This window comes from Microtus oregoni, unplaced genomic scaffold (genome assembly GCF_018167655.1).
Source record: "Microtus oregoni isolate MIOR12 unplaced genomic scaffold, Mior012 000009F_ref0000495, whole genome shotgun sequence".
NCBI lineage: Eukaryota > Metazoa > Chordata > Mammalia > Rodentia > Cricetidae > Microtus > Microtus oregoni.
In genome coordinates this window covers 48,840,050-48,858,675 of record NW_024543068.1, presented here as the reverse complement: position 1 = coordinate 48,858,675, position 18,626 = coordinate 48,840,050, and the positions used below count along the sequence as shown (strand labels likewise).

Sequence of the window (18,626 nt, the reverse complement as noted above, 5' to 3'; positions counted from 1 at the left end):
CAGCATATTGATATATCAATTCTTTTGTTTATGAAGAAGATCCAAGTTAATTTTCAAGGGCATTTAAAAAGATTTTAAGTGAATATTTCTTTTATAATCTACATGGATAGAAACATATTTTTCTCTCAATGAGCCCCTGCTGCATAAATGGGCTTAACCCTGGGCTGGAAGTTCCTAAAATGTCATAGTTTCTCTTTGTGCTATGCATTCCAGCAAGTTGGCCTCCATATTGGACTCATGTCTGTATTCAACTCTTCTTCTGTTTCTCCTCCCTTTCTTTCACGAGTATAAGGCTGCCCCCTCTTTCTCTCTCCTTTTTGTTTTCCTAGTCACTGAAATGTTTAAGAAGTTACAACTTTCACAGCTTGAATCAATTTTGTTCATGCTCTGATGGAATAAGAACCTGGTTGTTTCTATGCGTATTGAAAGTTGGGATAAATGAAATAGCTTACCAGGAATCCACAAATGGTCCCTTAGCAAGTACCCCTGTTTGCTGTCCCTTCCTATAACCTTGTACTTCCCTACATTTCAAGCCTGTCTTTAGAGCTATCTCCTAAAACCAACAACAGAATGGACTAAAGGAGTAATGCTGAAACTTTTGTGTTGTTTCTCATGATTTCTCATGAATGTTGACAACTGTACTTGGTAATTTCAATTAAAGTTTCCCATCCTTTCTTATGATTCATAGGATGATAGCATAAGCATACTAAATAGAAAATGTATAAACTGGAATCAAGCATCAAGCAACAGAAGTAAGGACATTGCTTAACAACAACAACAAAAATTCCAAATCTAAATGGTCGGTCTCTACGCTAATATTGACTATGGATTACTTAGCTATGGTGATGGGATCAGGACATATAGGGAACTGGAGAAATCAAGTTGTATAACTTTTGTTTCTTCTCTGCTTGAGGTTTCATAATTGCCAATTCTAAAAAAATAAAAGGTGAAAATGTGAATCTTAAGGACATATGTATCCATGCACGTGGGAAGGAGGTGATCCCTCAGCTGAGGGTTTCTCCAGCACACTGAGCTTTGAGAAAGATTGCACAGAAATAAATCTGACCCCAGCGATAGAAAGAGTGTTACATTGGGGGTTTGAGAATGAACTGTAGCTTTTGTCCCAAATATGTTTCCATAGGTTTTGATTTTCTGTGCCCCACTTTTCCCTATACTCACCCCTGGAACTTCTTAAATAGTAAACACAAATATTTTCTTTTTCTTGTTCTCACTCTTGCTACTTGGGTGCTATTTGCTTCTGATATCCAGAAAAGATTGCATAATTTACTTACTATAATCTACTTTTTTTTCCCTCACTGTTTCTGTGTAAATAACTCTTAAAGTCTGGTGCAGTCTGATGACACATGAAACCAGTCACAGCTCAGCATGGCAAGATTTTATCACCCTTAATGGCCAGCAGATGTTTTAAAAGTCCCCAGTGTTTAGATCCATTTGAAAGTATATGCAAGTGTGCATGCATGCATATGTACGCATACAGGAGTAGGGCTATATAATTCAGTTGTTAACTGTAAGCATCCAAGAATTTGTTTCAAGGCTTTTTGAGATGTTAGATGTGGGCAAATATTGTTTCTGGAGCTGGAGAATTCTTATGGAAGTTGTTAATAACGATTTTCAAGAATTGCCAATGATGGGACATATGGGAGAGAAAGGAAACCCATCCCTGGCAAGTTCCAGTTACACGTGGACCCTGTGTGGTCTTACAGACCACATTAGCATCAGCTAATATAAATATAAATAATATAAATATAGAAAATATTTTAGCCACCCAGGGTCCGAAGTGCTCCATATTCACAGCTGTGCTTTCTTCTGAATGGGAACTCACTGGACTGCTTCTTCAACAGTTCGGAGATCGCAGTGGTACTTATCCTCCCAAACACTTTCAAGCCTTTTTTTCTTTTGGGGGTGGGGGTGTAGCCGTGATGTTTAAGGCTGTGTATTTGACATGGAATGTCCACAAGGAACAGGAAATCCCCGTGTCACAAAAAGAGATGGTCTTATTCTAGGTTTTCTTCCTATAAATAGGAAATCTGTTGTTTCTTTGGTTGCAGTCTTGTGAACTTTCCTTTAGTAACTTCTCACTCATTCATTTGCTTATCCTGGTTTAGAAAAGGAGACTTCTGGAAGTCAAAGACCAATGCCGCTCGTGTAGTCTTTCCCATGCCACTTTAGCCACCACAACTCTACCCCTAAAATTGTGTTGGGGCACAAATTCAGAACTCTAAACCCAGTACATTAACATGCTTGGTGAAGAGTCGTGTGCTACTGTTGAGGAAATGCCAGTCCAAAGAGGCGCCATTGAAAGTGACTGTGTGCCGGCGACTGAGTTCCTGCCATCCTGCTGATGAGAGCATGGGCATGGGATCATTCATGGAGAATGTCCTGCTGGGTTTTCCTGGAGGGTTGAGTGAAGAAAGAATAGAGTCTATACTTTGAAATTACATCCACACATCTGGTGAAGGGCATGCTAGGCAAGGGTTGAATCGCCTTGTTTTGGGTTGCAGTTGTTTCTTTAAATAGTGAGGGTGCTTTGAGGAAGTAGCATACGACCTATCTAGTCCCCCCAGTTTGTGGAATCCGTTATGCTAATTCTGACTCTGTACTGAATGACATTTGAAATCAAGTGTCCAGACAGTGTAGAATTCCCCCATCGGTTTGGTGGCCCTTCCTCGGTAAGAGCCCAGCTGGAATGTGGTAGGATGGATGACATGGGGGATATGCAGGCACACAGGCCAACATGACTTTTCCCCTCGTTGATGTTTCTTTTAAGGACAAGCCATTCTGTTCCTGGCAGTCCTCATCTGAGAGCCAGGAGAGAAGAGTGGCATGTTCTCTAGACTGGGGCGAGTAGAGCTGGACCGTGGTTACCACAGTCTTGTCTTCTTGCCAGCAGAGTCCATTCACCTCCTGGAATGGCTCAGTCAGGTATCTTATTTTTTTTTAAAAAAAATCTGTAATTATTTAGTCACACCCTCTTCTCAGTCTGTGTTTTGGAGAGAACTACTATATGCATATTTTGGATCAAGTCAAGCAATTTTCACAGAATAAATCTTTACTTGACAGACAGTATACCAGCAAAGGCCTTTATCCTCTGCTATTTGCTTGCTATTTAGGACTTTTTTTTTTTTCAGCGATCCCCCCCAAAGCATCTGAGGTGTTACTCTCAGAGTTTCTGAAATTCTGCATTTATATAAAACTATCAAGAGAGTTTGGTACAGATCAGTATAGATAAAAATATTTGAGTCTATTTGCTGTGGCACATATGCTTCTCATTATCAATCTGCACCAGCTATGAATATATTCCTGCTTGTCAGATGAAATGAAATGCCACTTTGGGATGAATGACCAGGTAGTATATTGTCTTAGAACATCTCTGCCTTCAAAGATGCATAGAAGCCACTCCCAGCTATGCCGCTATGTAACCAGACATGATGGCGTCAGTGGAGAGCCCCGTATATCACTGACGCTTACAGTGGCACACGTTAGTACTTCCAGTGCATGTGGGAAGAGATGGAGGGAATTCGTGCTGACCCAAAAGAGGGCTCACCCTTCTTGATGGAGAAGATTGTCATAGCACATAGTTAAACTTGGAAATGTGCCTTGTCTTTTCCAGATATTCAAAGTATAGAAAAATAATAGAAAATTGGCAGTATTTTCCAAACTGACTCATATTTTAGGAGCAAAATGATAAGTTCAGAACATTGTTCTCTTATGCAATCTGTAAGATATTTATGGTCAAGAAAACTTTAGTTATTTTAAACTCAGCTTCTGTCTTCTGAAATGCAATAGAAATCTTAGAAGTCCACTAAGTCCCTCTGCAATGCAACCATGGTTATTTTAGTATATAGTACGTTGTCTGATTATACATACTAATAAAGATGCTTAAATGGAAATTCTTAATTAGTTGAATTGTAATGCGTTCATTATTCATGAAATGAGATTGTGCTGATCAAGTTATGCCATGTGGAAAGTGATAAAGATTGACTAAGTGTTGCGTCAGATCCTTGCTGAGGAACTGAAGGCTGTGGGCCTCCTGTTGGAAACACTGGGAGAAGTGTTTCCCAAAGGATTAATATGAGCCTTTTTCTAAAACTCTGTCGTTGGCATGGGACAGAGATTCTTCTTGATAGTCTGGGTTTTGCAGTCAGATAAGAAAAGGTTAGAATCAGGTACTTGCCACTGCATGAATTCAGAAAATTGTTTCTCCATATGGAGCCTCAGCTCCCTCATGGAGAGATAAGGTCTATACCGAGCTTAACTAGGATTCAGAATACGCTATGTGTTGAATTAGTGCTGGCTAACATCTCTCGTTCGTCCCCTTCCCCTTCCTCCAATTGTCATAAAGAAGTAGCAGGAATATGCTATTAAAAGTTTTTAATTAACATTACTCTTGTTGAGCTAGCAAGATGGCTTGGGGTGGGGAGTCAAGAGGCTTGCTGCCCAAACTGGAACCCATGTGAGAGGGAAGAGAACTGAACCAGCAGGTTTTCCTTTGTCTTCCAGTGCACTTAGGCTACCCCCACTCACACAGATAGAGACGCAAAGAAAAGAATAAATAAGGCTAATGGTTTGAATATATGCATATCCTTTGTGTATTTTAGTTAGGGGATAATGGTACATTAGACTAGTTTTATTGCTTCATAATTGAACAGTTTTGATAGTTGAATTCATTTTTTTTCATAATTTTCATAATTTTTTATTCATCTAACTAGTTACGATTTAAAATACATTTGCATTTTTATAAGACATCGTGTGGGGATATGCACTCTCTTCCTGGTTAGCTGGAGAAAGCCTCAGTTCACAAAGACAAAACTATAAAATCTTTTACCTTCCTTCCACCAACTGGGTTCTAGGGACTGAACTCAAGTTGTCAGGCTTGGTGGCAGCTGCCTTCGCTCACTGGGCAAACTCTCCTCAGAAACATTTTTACATTAGTTTCTCATTTAGCTTTTTCTGTGTGGGACAGAGAAGATGAAGGACTCCCCTGCTAGCCTTCTTTAGTATGGGAGTCACAGTGAAAAACTCACAACTTTTCCCAAGAACCAGTGGAAATGACTTCTGATAAAGTGTTGGGTTTGGCTTGGCGTTCGCTCTGAAAAGCAAATGGCAGCTTTGGAGAATTGACTCCACCTGGCTTGAAGGTTACTGATTGATACTGGGAGGATCAATGAGTGTCATTGGAAACCAGTGCTCGTGCTCGCAGTGAGGTGGATTCCAACTCTTTCACCTTCCTCTGTTTAAAAGGCAATGCACAAGGACAAGCATCAACAGACTGAGAGCAGATCCTGGGGATTGTCATCAATCTGTATTGAAATTTGAGACACATGAGCTAGGATTTGCATCTTTCCTTTGTGCCATTGTTATGCTGTGTGACTTGAGGTGATGAAGCATGTTGAATTCTTCTCCAGAATGTGAAAGAGGATACCTTAGAAACTAAGGTTCAACTTTGTGAGCTGAATTATAAAACTCAGTCCATCGATCTAATGAACACCAACAGTTAACTGTAAAAAAGGAAAACACTCTTCTCTGAGCAAAGAGAAAGAGAAGATATGAATGAGTACTGAAAAGGGATTCTTCTCTTGACGTGATTTGTACAGATGTTAAGTGCGGGTGTCATTCGGAGCAGCCAGAGTCTAGGAGGGCAGCTTAGACGAGTTGGATCACTGGGAGGCAGGGATGACCTGTATGGCACAGCTGAGCGTTTTGTAGAGCCAAGCTGGCTTCTTAGGCTTTTTTTTTCTTCCTATTCTGTCTGTAATTGGTTGTTGTCTTACTTTTCTTTTCCAAGCTAGTTTTACTCACTTGTAAATGGAATTAATAATACTACTTCATATGGCTGTTGTGAGCATTAAGTCAGGACTTAGCCGCAGAGTTTGTTATACAAAGGGCGGTATCACTACCATTGCTTGAGTCAGTAGGTCATCGTCTAAAAGACGAAATATGGTTTGAACCTATAGCTTTCCTGTTTAATCTAATTTAGGCCACAATATTTATTTTAGTTGTTCATTTATTTGACCATTGTGCTCAATAACAGCGAAGTGTAAATGAAAAATGTTACTTTGAAAGAAAAGTGGAATTTGCTTGCTCCTTAAAACAAAGTTACTCATTAAAGAAGTGTTACTTGACAACAGGCTGGCCAATTTTAAGGAGGTGTCTGAACATCCGCTGTGGCAACTTGGTGTGTATAAAACCTGTGTGGATGGCAAAGCGCAGTCAGAGGAACAAATACAGATGCTGTATTTGGAAAGAGAATGCATTCAGCAAGTCACAGCAAATTGACTTGTTGAATGAAGAAAGTCTAAGCTTATATCTCATGAAGACATTTTATATACATTTCATGCAGAAATTACTATAGCCAGAGTTCCCCAGGTCTGTGTGCGCTTTGAATACTTGTCTGTTCCATCTGTGGTTCTTACAAGGCTTTGTCCTCCCCTCCCACTGCCCTTTCTCTTAAGTGATGGAGCCTTGCATAGCTGGACCCCTTCCTTCCTCTGCAGTTTTCCTCTCTGTGCCTCAAGCACCTGCCCTGGGGCCACCGCCCCCTTGCCCTTGTTTAGAATTAGGATGCCGTCTTTCTAGCTACATACTGAAGTGATTCCCTGCGACTGCTGAAATATTAGCAAAGGTCAGTGCAGTCCCCCATGTCCTGCAGGTGTTGAACACTCTGCGGAGCGGATTGACTTTTGATAAAAATAGAATGAAGAGAGCCCATCAACACTGCTAGCAAGCTCTGGTGAACTGGACTTTCTTAGACACATAAATGTGATGATAGGAAAAAATTCTAAATGTATAAAGACAAAAATGAGTCCATAGTGACCATGTATATCTGGGGGTAATATCTTTTTTACCCCCACCCTCCCTCCTTTTTTCGAGGCACGGTTTCTCTGTGCAACAGCCCTGGCTGTCCTGGAACTCACTCACTCTTTAGACCAGGATGGCCTTGAGCTCACAGAGAGATCCGCCTGTTTTTGCCTCCTGAGTGCTGGGATTAAAGGCATGAGCCACCACTGCCTGGTCCTTTTTTATTTTCTAAACTGAAGTAGACTTTCAAGTTTGTTGACAGTGAGATTTAAATGCCCCAATGCTTGTCTTGAGACTATAGTGTATTATAGAAAAATTATTTCAGGGAATGGATACTAAAATGATTTGGCTTTCTTTATCATCATTGTACATCGTTGTATTCACTTAGTGGTTTTAGGAATATATATATATATATATATATATATATATATATATATATATATATCCTAAAGCTTCTTCCCAGCTCCGGCACATTCATTCATGAGCATGCTTCTGGGAGCATTTTTGTGCCTGGTTCTGGGTTCCCTACTTTGTAGAAGCAGAAAACTCTGTTTCCCTTCTGATTCCACAGGGACGTAGGTACCAATGATTTCTGCCTCTGGGATAAAAAGAACTGTTTTCTGACACCAAACTCTTCATTGATGTAGTCTGCCTGGTAGGGCGGGAAGGTAGAAGTGCTGCAGCCTGAACTCCCTGAGTAAGCTGCTGTGAACTAAGTGTTCTGCTTGTTAGATGTACATCTTGACGGCACACACATGAAATTCTTTTTGGATTTCTTTCTTTAAAAATTAAGGACATTTTCATTCATTTTAAAGACTATATTTGCTTTTAAAAGTAAAATATATTTATCACTTAGGTTTTTAGACTAAGAAATATTTTGTCAATGAAGTTTGTTGGCCTTTTTACCTTATTATTTTGCAAATTTGGCAGTTCACATCTTTAAGTTAGTAACTTCTCTGGTTGGTTGACTAACCAGGAAGGAGTTATTGAAGAAGTGGCTACCCCGTTTACACTCACTGTTGTCCTCACGGGTGGATTGTCTAGTCACCTGAGACCTTGTGTCATGGTTTTTGGTAACCTAGAAAAGTTCCTGAGGAACTTATCATCCCATCAAACCTTCAGTTTTGGAGACCTATCCCCTTCATCTGACTATTGAAGTACTGATGCTGACAGATAGACATGTGGAAGAGTAGGCAGAACACCTTAGATCTATAGGATGGTTCTTTTATAACTTTGTAAGGCATAGAATATGTTTTGATCAAATTCTCCCTACTATTTCCCTCGGATCCACCTCACATGGGGCGAGTGTCAGTTTTCTTGGAGGATGTGGCCCTCAGTAGGCTGTGGCACTCCACCAGATAGTCCTGCATCCTTGCATCTGTTAGCTGTACTAAGTGATTGCTCTTATTCAACATTGGCACACCATTTTTAAACTGTAAGTTAAGAAACGTAGTCTTTTGTTTGCAGAAATCCCCGGACATCTATTTTGATGCCATGTAGAAAGCAAAGGACTAGGGAAGGGCCATCCAGAGGGCAAGGTAATGAGGAAGAGCGTGGCTTCTGTGGTCTCAGATGTAGCAGTGAGTGCTTCCCCACTACCTGCCACTCAGCCAAGACCTTGGCTCCTCCCATGCCAGCATTCTCTCATGTGACAGGACCTCACTGCCCTGTCTTAGAAGAAGGATCATTGCGCCTGGCCTGGCCTCCAGGGTGGTCAGGGGGACAAATGTAAAAAAGTGCGCTGTGAACCATAGAGCCTTAAATAAGCAAACACACCGTGTTTTTATCCATTTTTAATCTCCTTCTTTATTTCCCAAAAGTTTTGGGGTCTGTTAATTACTGTTGTGTTAATCAAAATCTGGAGAACATTTAGCAACAGAGAGAAATTTTCAAAAAGAAAGGAAATTGAGCTTTAAAAGTAAAGACATGGCATTGCTCATGAATGCTGTCCATCTGAAAATGAGGAAAACAGTGTAGGATTGGAGAGGGGGGTTACACTGTTTTCTTTTGTTATGGACAAGCAGGGCATGGGTTTGAGGAAGGAATAGAGAGAGAAATAGTAATACCTTGAAGGATTTGAAACAAAAGTAATGTGGATACTTGGAGAATGTCCAGTTTATAGTTAACAACCGCATCTCTAGGCAAAGGGCCGCAGTGTTCTTACTAAGATTTTAAACAGCAGTGGGACCCCCTAAACTGTATGGCTCAACTTAGAGTATAATAAACTATATAAATGGGAACTGGGGGGGTGCAGTGCCTGTGTGTTATGCACTTGAAATAATCGCTATTATTGGATGGTAACTTGTGTTTCTACAATACTTTATGTGCATAAACATTTTTAGATTGTTTATACTCTGCATCTTTCTGTGGGGTAGAGAAGGCCAACTTTGAATAATGGAATGAACATTGGAAGGGTTTTTGCTCTAGAGCTCTCCAGTAAATAGCTGGGCAAATTCAAAATCCAGTGACATTTTATTTCATTATAATTATAAAAATGTTAAGCTCGCTGGGTCTCTTCACCTATCAAATGAACATATGAGATGAACTGCTTTCCATTCAAATATGCTGTTAGTCTATGAAAATACCACATTTCGTCTCCCATGCTGAACCTGTACTTAATGGTGTTTTAGAAAAATTAGGCCTTCCTTATGGTCTAAAGATGGATGAACATGACAGAAAACAGGTGTGTCCAAACTTCACAATCATGCAAATACAGTAAGCAACCAGGTAAATACGGTACTGGACAAAGGTTTGAGATGAACGTTGAATTGTCCTTACCAATCTTGTACCGATTGCCCTCCCAAAAGCATCTCTGAAGATCTGCTTCTCCCAGCAGGTAAGAGGAAGCTTTTTTGTGCTCCATGCTACTTTTTCTCATCCATTAGTAGCATCTACTTTTGCACACTGGAATTCGATTTCATTTTACATTGTGACCAAAGGATGAGATGCCACAGGGGCCCCCTTCTTGATATCATTTTATGACTGGGCGGGATGCAGCTGTGCTCTGCGATGCACAGATGCTACCCAGTGAAGTTGTCCTGAGTGTTCCTGTATGGTCAGTATGACAGCTTTGTGTTAACAGTATGAACAAGTTACACTGCCGTGTTTGGTGGTTATCGCTGTATTTCCTTTTACATATCAAAGAAACAGTTCATAAATAGCTCAACAGTCAAAACCCAAGCCGTGTAGACTATTCCAGGGGTCTGCAGATATTGTTTCTTAAGATTGGTTGGAACCATGTGTACACTTTTACATAAGTTACTCTTTGGGGGCACCCCTGAAGTAGGAGCACAGTTTTGACAGTGTTTCCCTTTAATGATCTTCAGATCCAATTGAACTTAAAAATTTCCTTAAGTTACAAACCTTTCTGATAACTGTGTCAGCTCACACTGAGCACCAATGTTATGCTAAACAGTAATTTTACACCAGAGCGAGGGAAACAAAAGAGTAAGGGAAAATTGCAACTTCAGACCACTTTGGGGGCAGGGCAGGAAGTGTTAGAAATAAAGACTAGAACAAAGAATCATTGAGTACATTAGTCACTGGTACACTGATCACCTTTTCCTCACTCCAAACTTGCTGTCTTAGAAAGCAGGTAGTGCACTCTATCAAACCATCAACAGCCACAACAACCACAGCCCCCAAAGAAAAATCCCCACCTCCTCGCCAGCACCCTAACTTAGCACTTTGCCCGTGACAAGCAGCACCCCGACAAGGTGGCCCCTTTCGGCTTGCCTAGTCTCCAAGCTGTCACTTCCAGTACTGCCGCATGCCTGGGGAGAGCATGGCTGGTTAAGTCTTCCAGATGTGCCTGTGTGCCCATCACCTAGCATGGGCTACCACATCACCAAACTCACCGGTACATGCCGACGCCACCAGGGCCTAGAGTGCCAGTATTTCTCAGATCCAAGCCGGTACATTGCTGACATACAAAATCTGTGTAAGAGCTTTGCTAAGGTTAAAAAGCAGATCTGCTATTCTTAGCTGTTGCTGGGACTCAGAATTAGGCTGGGTAAGACTGAAGGACTATGTGTTTGTATGAAAGTTTCCCTGGGAAGGGTCTGGGTGAAAGCCGAAATCCATACTGCAGTGCCACATTAAAGCGGCGTTGGAGATGCGAGGCTGCTCCCAGCCCTCTCCCTTGCTCAGGAAGTTAGGTGCTCCCTCAGAATAACAGGTCCCCTCTGCTTCAGCAGCAGCTCTTCTAATGAACAGAAGAAAAACGAATGCAACAGCTTTCCTCCCCCTAATAAATCATTGTGTTTTTTGTATGGATTGCATGTGGCGTCGGAGGCAGCGCAAGCCAGGCTGCCAATACTGCCAGCTAATGTCTCGGCTTCTTTCATTTTTCACTTGGAGCAAGAACCCTTTCCTGAAACTTGTTCCTTTCACAGAGGGGAAATCGAAGGCACTGGCAGCCTGGCAAGCTGCTTTATTGTCGTCGTTTACAAAGGTCACGAATTAATTGACTTCTTATGTTACATATTGTAAACGGATTCTTTTTTTTTTTTTTTTTTTGACACACTTATAGGAAGGGGGCAGGATCTAAGTGGCTACTCATTGTCTTTCAGTTCTGGCATCTATCATAAACTCGGAAACCAGTAAGTCTGAAATCACAGTTTGGGAAAAGAATAACACCCAGTTTCAAAGCAGCAGACTCCATTAACAGTGAGTTGAACTAAGAGAAGAAATGAAAGAGCTCCAGCAGCTGAAATCTAAATGCAGCGTTTGTTGTGATGCTTCCTTTAGCAGGGCAGGGAAGGCTTCCACAGCCAGCTCAGTGGGTGCTGGCTCTTTGAAAGCATACTCTAAGTAGCCGGCTTGTGCTTACAAGATTGGAAGTAAAAACCAGTCCAGAGAGTGTTCCATGAATCATCACTCCATGGATGCTCAGGGAGTTGACTGGCAGCAATTCTGTCTCAGAGGCGTTGCTTCTGCAACTGAAGATGGGGAACTCAGGGCACAAGTAATATTTGTTGGACCAGGGCACACTGTTTTCCCAATAGGTATTCATATTTTTGACTTCCCTCTTTATTTCTCCTACTGTCTCCTTTTCACTAATCTAAGAAGAATCCCTCTCATGTTCATAGCCTGCTTTCAGTAAAATTAGAGGCGCCGAAACAAGGACATATTGTTAAAAAAGGAATAAATTAGAGCTGATTAAGCCACCCAGGTCAGTGAGAGCAAAGGGGATATTACAGTTGGTCTGAACGAGCCATCTGTGGAAATAGGAAATGGACTTTGAAGCCATCCTTCTGTGGTCCTGTTAATTCCCAAAGAAGATGAGAACTCTTCTGGTTCCTAGACTCTTTTACCTAGCATGGTAGCTCCTGCTGCTGCATTGGCAACCAGACGTTTGCACCGTCCCTTCCAACCAGTGCGGGGATGGGTTGTTATTAAAGGGAAGTCATTTACCACAATCGGTAAGATGTAGTCTGGCAGAAATTCAATAACTGTTTGTGATACGCTCGTTCTGCTACTCTGCCTGGTGCCTTTCCCTCCTGACACACAGTAGATTCACCTTCATCTCCATCCACTGGGGCAGGGGGTGAAAAATGCCTCAAAACAGAAACACAGGGGGCTGCTTTTCATGGCCAGAACTGTGAAGAAAAGGACCCCGACCTTTCCATCTCCCTCTTACACGTCTCTGCTTCTCTCTCCCTCCCTCCCTCTCTCTCCTGGTCAATTCTCCCCGAGCCTCTCCGTCTCCCTCTCTCCCCGCTTCTCTCTCTTTCCCTTCTCCCCCTGGGTCCCCTTCTCTTCTCTCTCCCTCCTCTCTCTCCTCCCCCGGCACTGCTCTTTCTCTCCCACTCACGTCCTCGGATGGGCATTCAAGCTAGGAAAATGCCTGGCTGAGAGTCCCACGGACATAGCTAGGCACACACAGAGCCAGAGGGGTTTGCACATCCACTCCAAAGTGAAATGCAAAGAAAAATGCCCTTAGAATTCAGGCAGGCAGGAAACAGCAGAGGAGAATTGAGGTATGAGATCACAAGCATCAGCAAGACACGGAATAGAGAACATTTTAAATAGATAGGTGTATTTTAAACTTACCTTGAATTAGCAGCTGCAGGGATAGCCCTCCTCCCGTGTCCCTGCTTGCACAGTCCCTTGGCTGAGATAATCACATGGCTGTCTTCTTTCCCCAGCATAAATAGGTGCATATGTATGTGTACTAAAGTGTACACAATTACATACTATAGATATGCACACATGCAGGCGATGGTATCTCTTTTTTTTTTTTTCTATAATATGAAGGAAGGCAGGCGCCTGCAGCTAGGATTCCTTCTCTTGCCTGGAACTCTATCCGGCAGCAGGCAGGCTGACGCTCTCAATCCAGGGAAGAGAGATCCTGCTCGCTGGCTTCCCCTCTCCTTGTTTCCATGGTGGTTAGTGGTGCATCGCTCACCAGATCAGTTGTCACACTGACATGGTGCTGCCTGCTCAGCGGGCATTAATAACTGAACACCCTCCACTCCCCAGAGAGGAGCCAATCGCTTCAGACTGCCAAGATGTAGCACACGCAGCTGCTCTAGCCTGGTTGGCTGAGGCAGCCTGTCTGTCCTATGACAGCGCTGCTTAGGGTACAAATAAATGAAACAGGCTTGCATGTTTTTCCTTGGAATCGGCGTCTTTCCTTTTTGCTTTTCCTTTTGGAGGGATGTGCAGGGGTTTCCAACAAGTTTTTCCTTTTGGGGTATTTTCAGTCATTTGGAGAAACTGTGGGGTTTTTTTTTCCCCCTCTGAGAACAGACAGAAAACATTTATGAATTAGGATTTCCTGAATATTAACACTTGGTAGCGACTCCACTCCCTGTCTGTGAAGTTTAGCAGTGGCTTTGTATTTCAGGAGGGCAGCCTGCAGCTCTAACAACTGCTGTTTGCTTCCTTGTTCCTACTGGATTTAGCCTATGACTGGCAGTTGATAGCGGTCTTTTTCTTTCCCTGTCTTGCTTGCTTTCTTCCTTTCTTCCCTGTTTTTGTGGTTGATGGTGATGCTTCCTTTTTTTTTTCCGTGTGTGTGTGTGTGGGGGGGGGGGGGGCATTTGTTTGTTCCGTTAGGCTTTAAAATAACATTTCTTATCTGCACTGACCAGATTTTTAAATTACAGCCAATATTTGCTTCTCCAAACCCCACAACATTGTTATGTAAGGGAAAGCATTTAAAAAATAAACTTTTCCAGTAACAACTACTTCTCTAAATCAGATGCCACAAAGTAGATGTGTGTTGCATTGTTTGTGTGTGCACCTGTCTGTGTGTCATATGTATGATTTATGCTTTTCACTGCAATAAATTGAGCACTTAAAGTGAGCCTTTTTATTCTTAAGCTTATTGGCTATTTAACCAGGAAAATATTCTGGATAAGCATTTTATGTAAAACATTTTGGATATTTAGGGTAGAAACCACCGCAGCATAGTGAAGTGTTCAGCACATGAACACCTGTGGCGAGCAGAAGACCGTAATGGGCGTGCTTTTCAGACAGTGCACCGGAGAAACCCCTTGAGAGAACTGCAGCATGGGGATCAATTTTCAACAGGTTAAAGCTGCTTTATCTGGGACTCCAGCCCTCGCTTTGAAAGTCTGCCCTCTCGTGGAGGAAAAGGAAATGGCATTTATTAGATTTACTGGGGGATGGGGGACAAAAGCTTTAGCATCTAATTGTTCCCTTAAGGTGTTTACTGAAGTGTTTTAGCGCAGTATTCTGCATCATAGCCATATGCCAGGAAGCTTAGCCTCACTGATGTTGTTTTTGACTGCCAGATATTTTCATGTTGTAGGTTTTTTTTTCACCAAAAAATAAAATTACGAATGCTTTAGTTATTTGTTTTAATGATTAGTCAATGAAGACAGGGCCTTGAACTTCTGCCTAAGCACTTTGAATGCTGTTGCAGGTCTTCCTCAGAATTATTTTTATTTTAGTAAATATTTCATATCCCTAACCTTTTGGATAAAAATGAATTCAAAACAAAAGTGACTTCTTCACTGGCCAAGTGACATCTTCTTCTGAATGTTATCCTCTTACCAGACACTCTCCAGGTCCTCAAGCATCTCCTTGGGGGCACACAGTGATACAGCCAGGGAGGGAAGTACGCAGCTCATGCAGCTCCTCAGCCCCCTCATTTTACTTTCTCCAGTTGGAGCATACTGAATTGCTGTAGTCATTTGAATATTTGTAGGTTTGCTTATACACAGAGAAGGATTCTGCTATAATTGTAGCAACTATTTGGAAAAAAAAATACTTTTATATTATACTGACTCCCTAACCATTTTATTTTGATTGATTGGTACTGACTTTATAACTGACAAATCCAGAAATCTGTTGATTATTATAATTATAACAATATAACTGTTATATTATTATAATAATATAAATATTATTATTTCAATAATAATAATTATTATTATTGAAGGTAAGTTGTGAGGCTCAAAAGGATACATAATAAAATAACTTTTCAAAATGAAACTAATAATCACATGTAGTGCTTAAGTTCCAACTTATTCATAAAGTAATAAAATGTTTTTATAATTTAGAATTGAATAGTATTCTAAAAGATGCCTTATATATAGCAGTTTCCTAGAAATTTGTTTTTCCTAAATGACTGCTGTATTTCATATGTAAGGAATGCGATTATTCTTCTAACGTAGGTGCATGATCAATCAAAAGTATATTGTACTTGTCTTTAAGTATAGTATCATAGAGCCTTACAAATGAGATTTCATTAGAGGGAAAAATGACTCTGGCCTTGAATGAAGAAACTGAGAGCTCCTTGGCTGTAGTTCTCCTCCTGTTATAAATATCAGCAACTTGAAATCCAGTATGTTTGGGGAAGTGTCTTAACTTGCCGCAGAAGTCAGTCATTCAGTGAAATATCACTAGTATCCTCTCTGTGGTGAAGTACCGTAAGAGGCATCCAGGTGTGGATGGCTAAGGATTTGAAGGCATTGATATCATAAAACTGCTTTTGGTCCTGAGAAAAGAACAATAGTAGCATGATTCTCAACCTGTAGGTCTCGACCTCCTTGAGGATGGAACAGCCCTTTCATAAGAGTCTCCCATCAGATATCCTGCCTATCAGATATTTGCAGCATGATTTATAGCAGTAGCAAAATTGCAGTTATGAAGTAATCGCTTAAATAGTTTTAGGGCTGGGGCTCACCACCACACGAGGTATTGAAGCGTCACAGCTCTAAGAAGGTTGAGAACACTCTTCTAGAAGGTGTAACTATTACACATAACTGCTCTGAGAGAGCCTGAGGTGACATGTCTAGACTCCGGAGAATTTCTCAGCTCTGCTACCCTGTCATCTAGTGGGTGATTGACAGATCCGCTGCTTCTGGTCACTGCTTCTTCCTTTCTCTCTCTCTTGCTTTCTTCTTGTTCTCCTTCTTTCTTTCTGCATTTCTTCATTTATGGAATGTTCACAGTACTAATATAAATTGTATATTACAAACGTACTATATAACGAGTGTACATTTTACCTATATTGTATATCTGTATTATAGCAGTTATCAAATGAATATTCGATATAATTAAAATGACCCGCAAGAAACTTAAATGTGTGAATGAATAGTTAGTCCTTAAATTGTGCTGAAAGAGGCCTGCCTTTATCATTAAATAAAAATAGGATATACTTTTGATGGATTTAGTAGCTAGAATTATTAATTTGAGACATGTTTGCTGCCATTCTACTCTAGGATTTATTCTCCTGTGTCTTCCTTTGAGAAGCAGTCAGGGCAGTGAGCTGCCTGCAGGGTCAAGACCAAGTGGTTCGCTGTGAATCCTTACCTGCCTCCTGATCTGTGACCAGAGCATGTGTCAAGTGTCATCCCTGTGAAGTGTCACTACGGAGCTTAAGTAGCATCTTGGCATATCATTTTCCTCCTAGGATTCTTCTGAGGATTAAAGTAGCCGATACCTACACATAGCCTAGGAAAGTTAATGCGGTGTAGTAAAGCTGAAGGCTGACTCTCTCTCTCCCCCACCCCCCCCCTCTCTTTCTCTCCCCCCCCCCCTCTCTTTCCCTCTCTCTCTCTCCTTGTCATCCTCATCTCATTCTCCGGCAGCCTATCCTCATTTTTCCTGAGTTTCTCCCTTGTTCGGAGCGCCCTTTCTGCTATCTGCTCCATTTCTTGACTTTTTATGCCTGCCCATCCTTCAGCACGTTCCTCCAGCCGTGATTCACTAGTAGAGAAGACTTCTTCTTGGCCCCAGAAGCACGCTGCTTTCTTAGAAGCTTAGCACTTCTCATCATTATTTCTATAATTTTGCCTTCTTCCCGTGTCAGTTTCTAAGATTCTCAGAAGGGGTGGGGGTATATGCCTTATTATGTCGTTAAGCTCCCCTTCTCAAGAGAGTAAAACAGAAAATCTTTGTTAAATGCTAGTGTGCGCCTGAGCTTGTTTTACAAGTAGTTAAACCTAACATCTTCATAACAGATATTTTTATCCCCACTAGACAATATAGAAACGTGGAAAAATGTGCTTATTTGCCCAGTGTCCCCAAACTATTAAATAAGGGGGCCAAAATTTCAACTAAGTCTGTCTGCTTACACAGCCAGTGCTCTGGCCACTGCGCAGGGCACTCAATATTCATTTGTAAAATAAATGAATATTTGATTGATAGCTTTGCCAACTAATTCCATGTAGTCAGCAACACGGGATGCCAGAAATAAATCACTATTTTTAAAAAGAAATGAATTTTATACACTAGACAGTAGATGCGTTTGTATTGTTGTGTTGTTTAGTGTTGGTGACAGAATTTTATTGCTGTCATGATTTGAGAAATAAAACTGTAAGAAGTACGGTGCCTAGTCAGACACATGTACTGATGTGTCCAGAGAGCTACATACCCATGGAGAAGCTGCTGGAGATAGTGAACTGGCACTATGAAGGTCCCCAGTGGTTTGGCCTTTGTAGACTAATGCTAATGGCAAGTAACTTCTCAGCTTGGAGACTCAAGATGAGCAAACCTGGTTGGTTGTTTCAGTGCTGAACTAAATCACATTGGATAACAGTTTTTCTTTTCCTTCTCAAAGGAGATTTAGCTTGTAGAATTGCGCATAAAACCTGAGGTCTTTCTTCCCCCTTCCCATGTGATAATTTCTGATTTGGTCAAAAACAGCGAAGGCTTTTGTTAGGGACAGAGCCACAGGAAAGGACAACACAAGAGGGCATTCAGCAGGCACAGATTCAGATTCATCCAACAGACAGCCTTGAGACAGACCAAAGAAATGAGGTCTTTACTTAACTATTATTTTCAATGAAGCTTATGGCTTCATTTGAAGAAAGGAAGTTAATTTATCAATCTGAGTACGCCCAGCCCAGGCAACTTGTGCGGCATCAGGAAGAAAAGTCCTTGGTTCTTGTTTTGTTCTCACATCCTGTCCTCCAACTTTCTGCATATGTTTTCATTCAGACCCAAAAGGTTTCTTTCTTGTTTTAGATCTGCCCGTCTTAGTTCTTTTCTTTTAGAAGATTGACTGTTTCATTAGCTATGCTAAAAATACTATTATAAACAACAAAGCACCGAGCTGCTCTCCCGTGGAGGGCGGGAAGCACGTACCTTCTGCATATAATTCAGAGTTGTAAAAAAGTGTTTAGATACAGCAGGCAGTTGTGCGTTGTGACACACAACTAAAATGTCAGCTTTCTGGAGATTGAAACATGACATTTGCTGAAACCCAGGAGTTTGGCCTAGCCTGTGTGATATGCTAGGACCTTTGTCTTAAAATAAAGTAAAATAACATAAAGATATGATAGGTATATAATGTGAATAATATAGGCCCATAGTTGATAAATTGTATA

At 41.3% G+C, this 18,626-nt stretch overlaps 2 protein-coding genes across 5 annotated transcripts in view; one reads left to right on the top strand and one right to left on the bottom strand.

Annotated features, from left to right (window-relative positions):
- Positions 1-13,268, bottom strand: part of Lrrn3 (leucine rich repeat neuronal 3) — a 29,844-nt gene extending 16,576 nt beyond the window's left edge. Inside the window, exon 1 of the mRNA XM_041658409.1 lies at positions 12,874-13,268. The gene's annotated coding sequence lies outside the window, so the exon portion shown is untranslated. The remainder of the gene's footprint in view (positions 1-12,873) is intronic.
- The window catches only part of Immp2l (inner mitochondrial membrane peptidase subunit 2), an 815,636-nt gene that overhangs the window by 405,939 nt on the left and 391,071 nt on the right, over positions 1-18,626 (top strand). The window lies entirely within an intron of this gene.